Below are 15,878 nucleotides of genomic sequence, written 5' to 3'. Positions count from 1 at the left end.
ACTTAACTTCTGAGGTCATCAGTCCCCTAGACTTAGAACTACTTAAACCTAACTAGCCTAAGGACATCACACACATCCATGCCCGACCCGAGGCAGGATTCGAACCTGCGACCGTAGCGGTCGCGCGGTTCCAGACTGTAGCGCCTAGAACCGCTCGGCCACCACGGCCGGCGATCTACTATCGATATACAGTAAACCCTCCAGGCGACAGCAGACTCACCTGTCGAGGAATGACTGCTAGTCACACACACGCACTGGGCATGTAGTAGACACACGCACTGTGCATGCAATATCAGTGAGCGTGCTGTCGTGTGCAGTATGGAGAAAGCGCGCGATGTAGCTGAGGTTGACCGAGGGCAGATTGTGATGGCCTGGAGGCTCGGCACGAGCATTTCGGAAACTGCGCGACTGTCGGGTGTTCGAGGAGTGCCGTGGTTAGTGTCTTCAACAGGTGGCGTAAAGAAGGTGAAACCACGTCCAGACGTTGTGGGGTTGGACGGCCACGCCTCATTGCAGATGTCGGACGTCCTAGGCTGGGCAGACTGGTGAAAACAGGATGGGTGGCGAACTGTGGCGGAACTATCACCCGTGTCTATACTCACAGAGCACCGAATACTACTAACGATGGGTCTCTGGAGCCGACGACTCATGCATGGGCCATCGTTAAAACCACACAACTACAACTGAAATGGGAACGTGACCATCGGCACTGTACGTTGGCGCAGTGACAGAGCGTTGCATGATCTGATGAATCCCGATACTTTCATCATCATGCGGATGGGAGGGCATGACTCCGTCGTCTTCCAGGGAAACAGTTCCTTAACACCTGTACTGAAGCACGGAGACAAGCTAGCGGCGGTTCCACTACGCTCTGGGGGACAATCACATGGGGATCCATTGGTCCAGTTGGAGCTTGTGCAAGGTACCATGATGGCCAAAGTGCATCGTGCACTGGTTGCACATCGTGTACACCCCTTCTTGACGATCAGGTTTCCCGACGGCAGCGGCATTTTTCAGCAAGATAATGTGCCATGTCACAAGGCCAGGAGTCTGATGGGGTGATTTGGGGAACAAAGAGAGAGTTCCAACTGATGTGCTGGCCCGCCAACTCGCCAGATCTGAACCCGATGGAAGACATCTGGGTTGTGATTGAACGTGGATTCAGGGCTCATCGCCTCCCTCCCCGGAATTTACGGGGACGAGGTGAATTTTGGGGCAGATTGTGCTGCCAACTCCCTCCAGTGACCTACCAAGGCCTCATTGCTTCCATGCCACGACGCGCTCTTGTCCGTGCCGAAGGTGGACATACTAGCTATTACGCAGGAGGTCATAATGTTCTGGCTGATCAGTATATTGGTTCTGTAACACAGGTGTTTGTGTGACCTCTCTATTGCTGTCATCGTGTATGGGATGCTATACCCCAAATTAATCATCCTTTATGCTACGCTGCACTGCATAAACAATGTGTCGTCCGTATAGCAATATGACATGACAGAGATATCAAATGCAAGTTCTCGTACAACAGCAGAAAAATAGGAGGTCCATGATCTTACATAGAAATGCAGTGTTTCACGTTGTACCTGAAGGTCATAAGTGAGATTGCTTCCCTTTCTTAAGATCGGTGGAGAACTTTTTAAATCTTCTTTACGGTGAAGAGAGTTATTTACGTTATTGCTAGCCAAGACCCCGCCTGGGATTTCTAAATGTGCGTGCGTCAGATACCTGCGCTGAGAACGTACGCCGGCTGGTCGTCCTTGGCAGACTGTCGGTAGGAGATCGGGCGCGGCAGTCTTGTCTTCTGACGCACTGGGGCCACAAAGAACACGTGACGCACTGTTTCAGAAGACTAGCCTAGCGATGATCTATACTTCAGTTTCTGCTTGTGCAACAGCGATTTCGTGTTTGTGTGTGTAGAATGTTCTGTACGTCCCTCGACTCTTGAAGGGTATAATTACACATGCAATACGAAATCTCTTCCCATGAGCTTACGCAAAAATGTACGCAACAAGGAGCAAGATTCTGTAACTGCCGTTTTTTCTGGCCCCAGACCTAAATTTCACAGAAATGGCCAGTTATCCATTCAACATATTTTTGAAGCTAGATTACTTGTAAGCCTAAAAGGTACACATATTTTACTGATATTTTTCTATTCATGCTGGATTTTGTTGAATTCTGTGTCTGTTTTCCACTGAGTACTCTCTTTGGCGATTAGGCACAGGAAGAGACAAGCAGTAGTCTTCTAGCTATTGATTGTATTTGCAGCGTGCGGCACTGAAATGTCAGATTTTATGCATCAAAGCCGCAAAGAGTTGAACGTTCTACCAATACACGCGGCATACCTTCGCATAAGTCATTTTCCTGTGACAAAACTGACTTTGTGTGGTTGGCCGACAGGAAACTGGTTGCTGAGGTCTCGAAGAACACTCTTTTTACGGACAACGTTAGGTATGAAAAATTGTTCGTAAGAGTCTCAAATGATCAAGGTTACAAACGTCTGTAATCTGTTTGCTACGCGTCTTTCTTCATTACTCTCATAGATATCTAGACCGTAAGATGTTCCCCCTGCAACACTTGCAATTCTACTTCAGTGCATTCAAAAAGTCTTCAACATTAATCAGTTTCATAGTGTCTCAGATAAGCGTCATAACATGAAGGTTCCATCTTTCATTATTAATAATGAAACCAAATAATTAAATAAGATTGTGGCGTAAAATACATGCCACACATGTAAAGAAGAATGAAAATTAAAAAAAGGATTGAAAGTCTGATGAGTAAACTAACGTTTTATGCAACATTTGTTCACCGAAGACACAGTTGTCAAGAGAATTTATCCAAAACCTCCAAGAGAAATTTTTCGTTGACTGCCCTATCATTTGCTACCACCAAATTCAGAGTTAATATAAGCGCTTTGGCCGGAGATCTTTCTCAGACTTACAAGGCCACTTTTCATTGTACTGGTGAAAGTTCTCGTCTTAAGGAGGGTAGGGCGTCAAAAGGGCCGAGTTTGAGCAGGAGAGGACCCACAGGACATTTTAATAGCTACTGTCTATACTTTAACAAATAAATTCATAAAACTTTATCAGCAAGACCGGGAAGGATTCAGGATTCACACTATTAGCAGTGGAAGTCCAAAACTATAACAAAATGATTTTTTTTACGTGTGAAATTTCATCACTTATTCACTTACTATTGGCTGCATTTGTTGCTATAGGTACAGTTTTCTTCATAAGTAAGAGAGATTCTTAGATGAATTTTGCACAGCGTACAAAAAATACTTAAAAGTCTATGAAACTCTAGAATTTCTAATCTATTAAAAACCGTGGTAAAAATTGAGATAATTAACTATATAATTTGAATTTTTCTAAACATGAAGTCTAAAATGTAACAGCTCATTCATTTATTTCCTAAATTAAGGAAATTCTAGAGTTCCATACACCTGTAAGTATGGTTTGTATGCTGTGCAAAATTCATCCAAGAATCTCTCTTACTTATGAAGAAAAGTGTACCTATAGCAACAAGTGCAGCCAATAGTAAGTGAAAAAATGATGAAATTTCACACGTAAAAAAATTTATTTTCTTGTGTTTTTTAACTTCCATTGCTATGAGTGTGAATCCTGAATCCTTCCTGGTCATGTTGACAAAGTGTTATGAATTTATTTGCAAAAGTATAGACAGTAGATATTAAAATATCCTGTGGCGCCCCTCCTGCTCCAAGTCAGCCCGTTTGACGTCATACCCCCCTTAAAATCCAAATCTAGGAAAAGAATTAGTTTTTGCAACTAAGCCTACCAGTCAGGTCCTTATGTGTATATGTATTGGCTGAAAATAAAGAAAGTTGAAGTTCAAAAATAAGAGTGAATACTATACAAATAAAATCTGGCAGTAAGGGACATTTTAAACGTGGTTCTAAATATGAGGACTATGGGCAGGAGGCAACAGTGAGCACCACGTCAGAACACCTTCACTATCAGCATTTGCTCGTGTTAGAAAACATTTTCGAGTAAGCACCGGGACTGTTTCCGGCACTGTACGTATAACACTTTACGTATTACGCAAGTCCCGCTGAAGTGATTCTTCTCACCGTCGCTATGGGGTCTGACGAAATGGATGTCGTAGCGGCGTGGGGCCGCGAGTTCTGCCAACACCGACTCACAGGAAGGCCTCGGCGCTTGTTGGTGACGTCACGTCAGCTAGGCACGGCGAACGCCAGGTCTGTTGCAGGCAGAAACGCCTGGGCGTGCTTATCACCACAACTCTCTTATTTTTCGACAAAATGTTTGGTATTGTTTTGGATTCTGCAGTTTCATTTAGATGAAAGATTTTCTTGCTATCTTAAAGCTACAAATGAAGATCATAATTCTGTATTACTGAATCCTGTAGAAACAAACGTAGATCAATATGAGAAGATGCTTTGCCCCATTGCAAGCTTCGGAAATTTTACATTCAAGTAACTATATTTACTTGATCCATTTTGTTATCGAAACTTACCCCAACCCCCTTACAATGAACTCGTTTCTTTTATTTATTTATTTATTTATTTTCGTTTGACATCGTCACTGGAAATGTGAACTAATTTACATGTGTAAATGTCCAACTGTTGCGAGTCATTAGATTACAGTCGTTTTCAACGAAAGGAATTCTAAACATGAAAGAAAATAGCTTCATACATCGAAAATATTGCTGAGCTTAAACTTTTTTAAAGATGCACATTAGAAAAGATAAATATTCCCCTCTTGCAATTGAAAGGAGAAACTTTATAAGATAAAAAATTTTATTTGATAAAACAAGTATCTCTCTTTTGCCTCTTCTTCTGTCCCCCACCCCCTCCCCCAGCGTGTACAATCGCAAGATATTTCATTAACATTCAGTGCTCCTCACCCTGTAGTCAACCAAGATACCTAAAGAAGAGCGCCAATATGTTCACAGTTCCTTGTAAAAGCAACCCAGTATAAGCGTAACTTCCTCAGATTTACAAATAAGGTAAAGAAGCACGAATTCTGTTGCTGCTGGACCATGAAGTTGTTTTTGTTTGTCAATCCTTAAAACAGGTGGAAATTTAAGTTCAGGACTACACTATTTGTTAAGAAGTATAATGAATTGCACAATTAATTGATTGCAGAAATCTCTCAGAACAATGTGTGTTGATCAACTACCGCCAATAGTTTCACATTTTCCTGTGTCAGAGAGGGAGACACCACCATTATGAGTATGCCTGCAATAGACCTGGCGTTCGCCGTGCCTAGCTGACGTGACGTCACGAACAAGCGCAGAGGCCTTCCTTCGAGTCGGTGTTGGTTCTGTTCGGTATGGCGCTGCGATCTTCGTCGCACAGGCACATTTTGTGACACAACACTCGCTCGCGTACAGTGCAGGAGACGTAAATCTGGCGGTTCCCTGGCAGCCGCGTCCCAGGTACGGAGGCAACGGCTTTCCGGAGCGGCCAGCCGGCCTTGGCCGGCGGTTATCTTGGCGAGCGCGGCGGCCCCGGATGCGGCCTCCGTATCTGCGCCCTGTGGACCGGCGGCCAGCGCGCTGCATAAAAAGTGACTGCCGTCCGCTGCCCGCTGCTGCTGGCCAGTGAGTCAGATGGGGGCGCGCGATGGAAATAAACGCGCCCAGCAGCGCGGGCCAGACCGTCCGACGCCGCCCACATCCCGCCACTGTCTGGCGTTTCTCTCCCGCCCGCCACACGCACAATACTCTCACTGTAACACCCGTCCTCTTTCATTACCACGTACCTTTGTTTTATAGATCACCAAAAGAAAACTCTGTAGCTATTGCAAATAAAGTCGTTAACAAGTAGATACTGCAACCAACCGCTTTCAATTGTATTTATTTATGCCATTTCGGTTGTGAGCAGCGAAACTTGTCTAACGGTGTCTTTACACGGCCTATGGAAAAAGATGTCGTGTGACTAGGGCCTCCCGTCGGGTAGACCGTTCGCCGGGTGAGTCTTTCAATTTGACGCCACTTCGGCGACTTGCGCGTTGATGGGAATGAAATAATGATCATTAGGACAACACAACACCCATTCCCTGAACGGAGAAAATCTCCGACCCAGCCGGGAATCGAACCCGGGCCCTTAGGATTTACATTCTGTCGCGCTGACCACACGGCCTATGGAAATTACATATTGTCGGCAACATTGTCGCCCACACGAATATCTGTTACGTGTTCGCCGGCCGGTGTGGTCGAGCGGTTCTAGGCGCTACAGTCTGGCACCCCTACGGTCGCAGGTTCGAATCCTGCCTCGGGCATGGATGTGTGTGATGTCCTTAGGTTAGATAGGTTTAAGTAGTTCTAAGTTCTAGGGAACTGATGACCTCAGAAGTTAAGTCCCATAGTGCTCGGAGCCATTTGATTTTTGTTACGTGTTCGCCAACATTGCTGGCCACTGTTGCCAGGCAATGTTCGCAGCAATACATTTCCGGGCCATAAATGTTAACACGGACCATGGTACGGCTGCGACATGTAAGAAAGCGAGTTCGTGGAAGTGAACACGGCTTTCCTGCATTTCTGTTCCATGAAAATAAAGTTTGCAAGAAAAACGAAGAATCAGGATTTGTGGATGTGTTGTTTTTAAGTACCCAGCTTGGCGATCGCCGTCCAGTTTTTGGTTAGTGGTGATTTATGCAGAGGTTTGATGTACCTCTAGAAAGTGCACTTCTCGTCGACAACCCTCTTGGTACCAGACGTATTCAACACTTAGATTCAAGGACTTAAGGAGTACTTTAGACAATTTGAAATAACAAAAAATGGCTCTGAGCACTATGGGATTTAACATCTGAGGTCATCAGTCCCCTAGACTTAGAACTACTTAAACCTGACTAATCTAAGGACATCACACACATCCATGCCCGAGGCAGAATTCGAACCTGCGACCGTAGCAGTCGCGGTGTTCCGGACTGAAGCGCCTAGAACCGCACGGCCACCGCAGCCGGCAAGGTAACTACGAATTTCATAAATCCGATACACCTATAATCAGAGTTATGCGACCTGAAACATAATACATATGCTGCAGTCAAATGCTGTTTTTACTAACGAAATAAATCTCGGGTGAACAGCCTGGTGTGAGTGTGCATAGGACACAATATTTCGGCAATCGACCACGTTGCCATCATCAGATGCGCTTATGTACTGACCGGCGGTGGGCCGGCTCCACGTATATATATACACCGGCGGTCAGTACATCAGCGCACCTGATGGCAACGTGGTCGATTGCCGAAATATTGTGTCCTATGCACACTCACACCAGGCTGTTCACCCGAGATTTATTTCGTCATAAAATACGCCTGTTTTTACTAGTAACGCGCTTTTCTAGGTTTACTAATTTATACTGAATACCTTTGTTACAACTAGAATTTACTAGCTACAGCTAGAATTTACTGCTACACATGTTTGACTTTTATATAAAACTAGTTTTACCTTTGAACTTTATAGTAATATCGAAAATTTCGTATACATGTACGATGGCGTGCCAAAAAATAATGCCTTCGAATTTTTATGTGAAAACTCTCAGATTTTTTTAAAAATAAAACAAACGTTATACATCATTATTCTTCGTGTCTACATATTTCTTTTTCTCAACATAGTCACCCTGGCGACACACAAATTTCTCCCAACGAGAGATCAGTTTGCTGATATCGTCGCTATAAAATGTTTGATTTTGTTGACGAAACCACAACCTCCCTTTGCTTGCACCCCTTCATCACTATTAAACTAAAGTCCCCGAAGATCTTCTTTAAGTTTTGGACAGGGATAAAAAACGGATGGGGACAACTCGGGGCTGTATGGAGTATGATCGATTACAGTGAACCCACGGCGCCAGATTGTCGCAGATGTCACAGCGCTCGTGTGTGTGGTCTGACACTGTCACGTGGAAGACGAGGGTGCTCCATGTAGGGCGGTTAGAAACTGTTTCTCACGCACCAACATAGTTACGTTACACACGCTACAGTTCGGAGCCCTCTACCTCCAGAGGGTTCAAACTTGCGTCAGCGAAGCAGCAAAGTCGATAGAGTAATACGCACGAAACGTAACTGATTTTGAGAACAGAATAAAGAATTCGGAAAAATCACTTTTCAGCAAGCAGCCGTACTCCACAGGCTCTTTCTTGTTAATAACTTCCGAGTCCCACAAATATTAATAACCTTGAATCGATTTACTCTTGTGTGCTATTCCCGTGTCCCTTTTTTCAGATAATTGCTTCTTCAATTTCATCCGCTAATTTATCGTACGTTCATTTGTCATCGCACTGTAATGTCTTTCTTTCTTTTCATGTTGATCAATCTGTAACATTATTTTTAAAACTTCATCTTTCCATCATGCTTCTTGATTTAGATCTGCCGTGAGAAATGCGTATGAGTCGGTCTACAGAAGTTTAGCGGGACACTGAGTGCGTGTGCACAAGCAGGTGGCGTGTCCACAGACCAGCCTCGCCCAAGTCACGCGACGCCGCTCGACCAATCATAATTGCTCTAACGCGTCAAGTGTGAGCTAAATGAATCCTGATCTGGGACGAAACAGTTTTAACTGAGTCATTTTGTCAAAACGCTCTTTATCTAGCTAAAACCAGCTTTAACTGACATTCATTTTTGACTAGCAGTAAATTCTAATTGCAACAAAGGTGTTCAGTATAATTAAGTTTTAATTCGTAAGAACGCGTTCTAACTAAAAACGTGTTTTCACTGTAACGTATACAAAGACCGTAATTTAGAAAGTGACAGATGGCATGTAGTTGACCATGAACACGGGAACGCACGTTGCGAAGCTTCAAAAAAGTGTGCTGTTGTATGTGACCACGAACGGCACCTGTCCAAAGTCGTCAATACGTTTTAAGTGCCAGTCGAGGTCAGAACAGCGCTTTGTGTAGTTGTGAGTGCGTTATGTAGGACCGAAGTGAATTCAAACGTGGGCAAACTGTTCGTGCTTCAGTAACCCGAGGTAAGCGAAGTGTTTGGTGTTTCAAGAGCGCCATATCCAAGATTTATACCGAATACGGAGGATACGCGAAAAACATCATCCGCTACGTTACAGCGCGGACGAAAGTCCCCTGGTCACCACATCCACCACATCTAAATATTATCGAGCCTTTGTGGTCTACATTAGACAGAGGGTACGTGATCGCTATCCACTCCATCAGCTGTTGAACTTCTTGAAAATCACACAGGTCCTCTGTAACGACTGGGATCTGTTTCGAATGGCAATTGTTTTCCTACATCGTATTAGGCATGGTTATGTGTGGGTTTGGTGTTTCCATGTTTTTGCCCTCCCACTGTTGGTAGATTGGTTCAAATGGCTCTGAGCACTATGCGACTTAACTTCTGAGGTCATCAGTCGCCTAGAACTTAGAACTAATTAAATCTAACTAACCTAAGGACATCGCACACATCCATGCCCGAGGCAGGATTCGAACCTGCGACGTAGCGGTCGCTCGGCTCCAGACTGTAGCGCCTAGAACCGCACGGCCACTCCGGCCGGCCACTGTTGGTAGAATGTAAGGTGACTCACTAATGCACATTTCCTACTACGATGGTAAAAGCGATAATGTCCTTTTTCAGACTAGTGTCTTTGTATTATTTTCTGTGTATACCGACATGCCGCAATATTGCCGTGCATGGCAGCTACAATGCAGCAACGTTGATGGCAACACTGCTGCGGCCACATATTGCCGTAATATATGGTTGCTGCACACGCAGGGAAGTGTACGCGAGTTCAAAGACATCCAGTTATACTACGTATTTTGACGTCCAATGTTGTTCGTTCCAACATCGCCATTCAACAAACTCACACCGCTCAGAAGTTTCTTCCCGTATTATTTATAGTTCCGTAAATGCAAAAATGTACCATCTTCACAAGCTGTTTATGAAACTAAAGCAGAACAACTGGAAAACTTAACAGCACTTGTCTCTTGTCTTTTCAACAGCATACTGTATTCGCTAGTGTACATTTCGAAACACAGCTTTACCTTCAGAGCTTCAGCTGCCTACCTACTTGGCTATCTACATCTATACTCCGCCAGCCTACTACGACGGTTAAAGCGATAATATTTTCCTTCAGACTACTGACTTTGTAAGTATTATTTTCTGTGTAATACTGACATACCACAATATTACCGTGTATGGCAGCAATGTTAATGGCAACACTACTACGGCTACATATCGCCATATAATATGGCTGCTGCACACACAAGTATCCTCACCTCACGGTGTGTGGTGAAGGATACTTCTGGCACCAATATCTTTTCCCCATTCCCTGTTCCATTCGTGAATAACGCGTGCGAAGAATAACGTCGGTAAGGCCTCGTATTAGCTCTAATCTGACGGATTTTCCCGTTGTGGTTATTTCGCGTGTGTGGGAGGAAGTTATACGGGGCCCGACTCTTCCCAGAACATACACTCCGTAACACTCTCGCGCCGACTATGCGCCCTAGTGACAAACGCGCCGCTCTTCGTTGGATCTTCTCCACCTCTCCTACTGATCCAACCTGATAAAGTTCCCAGATTGATGAGCTATCTTTCTTACAAGCGTTTTGGAAGTCACTGTTTTCCTGGACAAATTACATTTCCTTATGATTCGACTAATGAAGCTCAATCTACAACCTGCTTTTGCTACCGTTCACGGCTTGAAAAGCAAATTGCAGTTAGAGGGACACTACATAATGCAGCATAACGAACTGAGATACATACTACCAGAAGTTATTTGTTAACTCAATCGAATCTCAATCTGACTTTCGGTTTTAAATTGAATATAGCTAAAGCATATGTCTAGTGTCAGTTTGCGCCCATAATATCGATATTCTCGTTGTTGTATTGACTACCATCACTCAGAAGTACCGTACTTCAACACATAGGTATCAAGATCGAAATTCTTTTCTTATGGTAAATACTTCCAGCGTGTAACTTACGTTTACTTCCTGACACAGAGTGGCAGTCACACAAAGATTTCTGTACACAGCAGAAACATCTCAATCGTTGGCCTATGCAACAACAATTGCAACAAATATATTATTTATAATAATTAACATCGACTATTGCAGATAACACTTCTGTTAAATTAATAAGGAAGACCCAGCATCTTTTAGAATACAAGAGGTGAAAAAAAAAGGTTGTGAAAGCAGCAAGACGCAAATCTGCTACCTATCGCTTAGTAGTTTATGACGCTATCAACTACACTACAGCTTCGTCGTAGCGTCAGTGTCTCAGTTGTATACTATACACTGTGTAATGACTGTCTCTGCAAGTTCCATTGTATAGTACTTTACAATGACACAGTGTATCATAAACGACAAGCTTTTGATAGATCATCATTGTGCTGTAGCACTGAAACGGTATACTTTCGTTGCGCACAAAATTGTGACACTAAAGGCGTCACATATGGGAAGTTTTTAACTAAAAATATGCAGTTTCCTGACATTTTATAACAAATTGTACCTAAAACAATGGGCCGATGCTTTGAAACAGCATATACTCGTACCATGTTCTCTATAATGAAATAAAAACACACCAAATATGGAGTTTAACTCCATAAAATATGGCGTCTCGTAAGTTCTACGTGTGACGTAAAACCGACGCCGCATTTCACTGGCCACGTCCCTCTCCGTAAGGAAAAAAATTTAACAAGCTAGGTTTTTCGTTTCGTGCTTCGCAATGAAGTGGAACGTAGAATTCGATGCTGTGGCGTCACCAGCGCATCATCTACGTTCCGTCCATTGAGAGGAAGGCTTTAGTATTGTGTGTTCATTCTACTTTCGGTTGCTCTTGAAAGTTACTACAAGATATCTTAAGGCTGTTACGTTTCCATCGTTTATCGCCAACAGTGTAATCTAACAGAAGTGGATTTCTTCGGCTTTTTATGCGCAATGTTGTACATCTATTTACATTTAGGTTCAACTGCCAGTCCCTGCATCTATTATCAATCCTCCGCGATTCGACCTGCAGTTCCCTACCGTCATCTGGTGTTGCTACCGCCTTAGACAACTGTATCGCTTGTGAACAGACTCATAAGGCTACCGACTTCGTGCCCTAGATCGTTTACATGTACTGTAAATCACACTTAGCTGAGACAGTCTCGGCAAACCTCCGTATTAGCTTTACTTTCTCTGATTTTTTTGGTGAGACTATCGGGAGCAGTAACGTATTGGCACACACTTGCTGCAACGTACGTTTTTGAAATTTCAGCTGCTGGCCTCACTGTGATGTACAGCGTCTCTCTTTTAGCGAGTGAAACTTCCTCCGATGAGTACCTTTCACTGGGACTCTCTCGTGCTTCCTAATCAATTATTATTCGGTAAATATGCTTCCATCATTGGCTAAAAAAGGGGGTTGGCAATTATTTTCTACAAGGCATATTGTCTACAAGAATAATTATCCTACTAGTACGCCCTTCTAATCACCACTAGATCTGGTCCTATAGGAGTGGTATACCCTTCCCTTCCTCCTAGATTAAAATTTACTTACGCAACCAGTTACAGAAAGGCTACTGTTTAACGTGGCTCCGAACTGTGGCGACCATCGAAATTTTCACATAAAAGATTCACTGCCATGGGGAACAGTTGTGATACATGGCACAAAAAATCCTACGACCGAATGAAGACTGAACCGCGAACCTAGGGATTGACAGTCTAGAAATTTACGACATAAACTGATTTTAACTTCTTCCTGCAGAACATTTTTTTGAACTGGCTTCAGAAATAGTTACAGAAATTAAACAGAAGAATTGCGGCATTTCTGTGGAACAATGTTTTTCAAAAATTTTAATGTCACGCATATAATAAGAAAGTGAACGCGTGGTAATTACGTAAATGATATGAATGATTTGTTAAAATTCGTTGTGATTGAAAGTTATTTGTCCAAATTATTGTTAACTGAACTGCGTACATTATAGAATTAGACGTGGACAGAAAAAACATGTGATTTGCTTCGCATGTAACTGAAAAATGAATAAATGTTACTACGTCTCTACTGCACTCTTGTATATAGTCTCGAAATTGCCTGCATTTTAAATCTATTACTTTTATATTTTTTCATGGTTTTCTTAGCTGTCTTGTTCCATCAAATGATTACCAGCTTGAATGCTAACTCTTCATCATCGTTTTCATGTTTTAGTCTGTCTCGAGAATCGCACGAAGATAATTGTGCACATTGTGCACAGTCGGTCCATAACTGGCTCAAGGCTCCTACATGAGATTTAAGACTCAAATGTGGCAACGTCAAAAGGGCAATAAATTTCTGTCTATGAGTGACCTTGAATTCTGCGAGAAAAAAATTTCAAATGACGGACAAGCCTGGCGAAGAAATTTTTTCAGTGGGTGTCAAAAATTTCCATTCTGGAAGCAAAACTTGCGAGCAATGTCTATTATATTTATAATGGTTTCCTCATGACACAAAAATTTCCTTTTTATTGTGGTGAACTAAAATTTTCTTTGAGCTACTGTATGTTGGTGTTCCCATAGCCATATAAAAAACTAGAAAAACGGTAGTCTGATGCCGAAAGAAATAGGTGCGCCTTGTGCTCGTTTATATGAACCGAAAGTTGGAAACGGCTGTCAAGCGGTCTCCAGTCAACCATTTATGCCCACATTCCTTACCCTGACTATTCCCCCCTCTCCCAAATGCCACCCCAAGATGGGACACGGGCGTCGTAATCGCGTAAAAAATGAACGACAGGTTTCCAAGTCAGTAGCTGATTAGTGTACATCAACGAAGTTAATCAATCTCAAATTTCGTCGCTGTGAGCGCTACAACACGCACGCGGCCCGAGCAGCAATGAGTTGTCACATCCACGAATCACTCGGCTTTGTCGGCAGAGGCGTAATTATCGAGCTAGATGATTAAAAACCCGAACACTGACCACAGTTTAATCTAATCTCACGTAATGAGTTTAGTCACACAACAGCTCCACATCTGTTTTATATGGCTGCCGAGAAGATTAACGGCGCGACCGATACAAATGTTTTAAAAGTAACTTCGAATCCCGTAATTTTCACTCAAAAACAAAACCATCATTGTTTTTGCTCTTCGCTTGTCACAAATGAGAACCATCACACACATTTTACCTTCCTTAAAATTTGCTACAGACGAATAAATACGATTAAACAGTTTAATAAGTGAGGTGTTGGTTTATGCAGAATAATTTTATATTGCTGTAGTCGCTTTTTACTAATATTTTATTAGTACAATGCATTTCGGTAGCACCAAATGGACTTATATGAAGAACTGGAAATCTTCATCCATGGCACGGCACATGGAGATGTATTATTAAATGATAATCTTGAAAGTAATAATGTTAACTTCTTCAAAAACTTCTCCAATATTAAATGTTTATTTCATTGACAGAATAGTTTTCACTAAGTACCCTTGTAACATTCTCCATATATATATATATATATATATATATATATATATATATATATATATAAACAAAAGTTTTCATCTTCACTACAGGTATATATTACTGTCTTAGAAACTGTAAGTAGTTTAGCTAAGATTTTATAACTCTCTTGAAAGTTGTAAACAGTCTTTGAAATTGTATCTTGAATTGTATCTTAGATTTTAAAACTCTCTGGAAAGTTGTAAACAGACGCTTGTGAAAATGCTGAGTTGTGATTTACCTGTTACTGTGCTCTGTGCGCCAGAAAATGAAATCGTCAACAAAAATGTAAGTAAACGTATTAATACATATTACCTAATCATGCTACTCACATAATGTACACACTGTAACAGATTTATCCTTCCACACAGGCTTATTTTTCCATTCTTAACCCCACTGGCACAGGTAGCTAATGTATATAACCTATAAGCTGATGTATAAGCAACTGTATAATGCACCTGAAGATGGCAGCATGCTGTCGAAATGCATTGTGCTAATAAAATATTAGTAAAAAGTGACTGCAGCAGTATAAAATTATTCCACATAATATTATAATACAGCCGCAGACCTCAAACAACATACATATAACGTGGATAAAGTTAAATTTAAAAAGGTGTTAGTTTGTTTATGGTACGTTTCTAACATTCGTCAAAGAGCAAAGCCTGTCGTCAGTCAGAGTACACGAAGCCTTCGTCATTTACTTCCTTTGCCGTGAGCTGGTAGGTGTCATATCATTCACCTAATAAACACGTGCAGGAATGACGATAAACTCTGAAGGCACAGGACGAGGCATTAGCTACATGAAAAACGGAGGCCAGTGTTAGGCTCATTTATCAGAAAAACGAGTACGTAAAAAAGTTAATTACATAAATAAATAAAAAGGGATCATTATGTTATTTATTATTAGGTACAACTGGAACATGCATCTTGGCATGGGAAAAAAAAAGATCAGGAAATAAGGCTGAGCGGGGTGTGAAATTTTGACTGTAAATGACAACAAATTGGAGATGTACAGAACATGTAGTAATGAGAATGAACGACTGATGGAGAAATAAAGTTTTGCGGCTGGTTTTCAAGGGCTAAGAAACGACAGCCCGATTCATTACATTGTGAAATATGTCGGTACAATATAGATTCGTATGACTCAAGACAATAACGAATGGAGTGTAGGTCGGGATCCTATATGGAGTGGATGGCAAATTACGATAATGGTGTTTAATTAATCATGTTTCCATATTCACAGGCAGCCGTTCGTCTCACTCTGATAGGAGTAGTTAGTCGAAGCAGTTGTTTTCGTTTGAGTCGAAAGGGAAAAAATTGTATACTTTTGAACAAGTCTTTTATCGTAATGATGTAGAACGAGCCAGTTCTCAGGATAAGTAAACGCCATTAGCATTAACATTGATCAACATATTACTTTTCTACTCCTACTCATGTAAATACATTTAAAAACATTATTTTATATATGCAGGCTCCCAGTTTCTAAACAGAAACTTGTCCATGGAATA

At 42.1% G+C, this 15,878-nt stretch overlaps 1 protein-coding gene across 1 annotated transcript in view; it reads right to left on the bottom strand.

Moving 5' to 3' along the window:
- The window catches only part of LOC124795948 (multiple PDZ domain protein), a 1,551,599-nt gene that overhangs the window by 968,112 nt on the left and 567,609 nt on the right, over positions 1-15,878 (bottom strand). The window lies entirely within an intron of this gene.

Source organism: Schistocerca piceifrons, chromosome 4, assembly GCF_021461385.2.
Source record: "Schistocerca piceifrons isolate TAMUIC-IGC-003096 chromosome 4, iqSchPice1.1, whole genome shotgun sequence".
Lineage (NCBI taxonomy): Eukaryota > Metazoa > Arthropoda > Insecta > Orthoptera > Acrididae > Schistocerca > Schistocerca piceifrons.
This window is presented reverse-complemented; position numbering and strand designations above follow the sequence as displayed.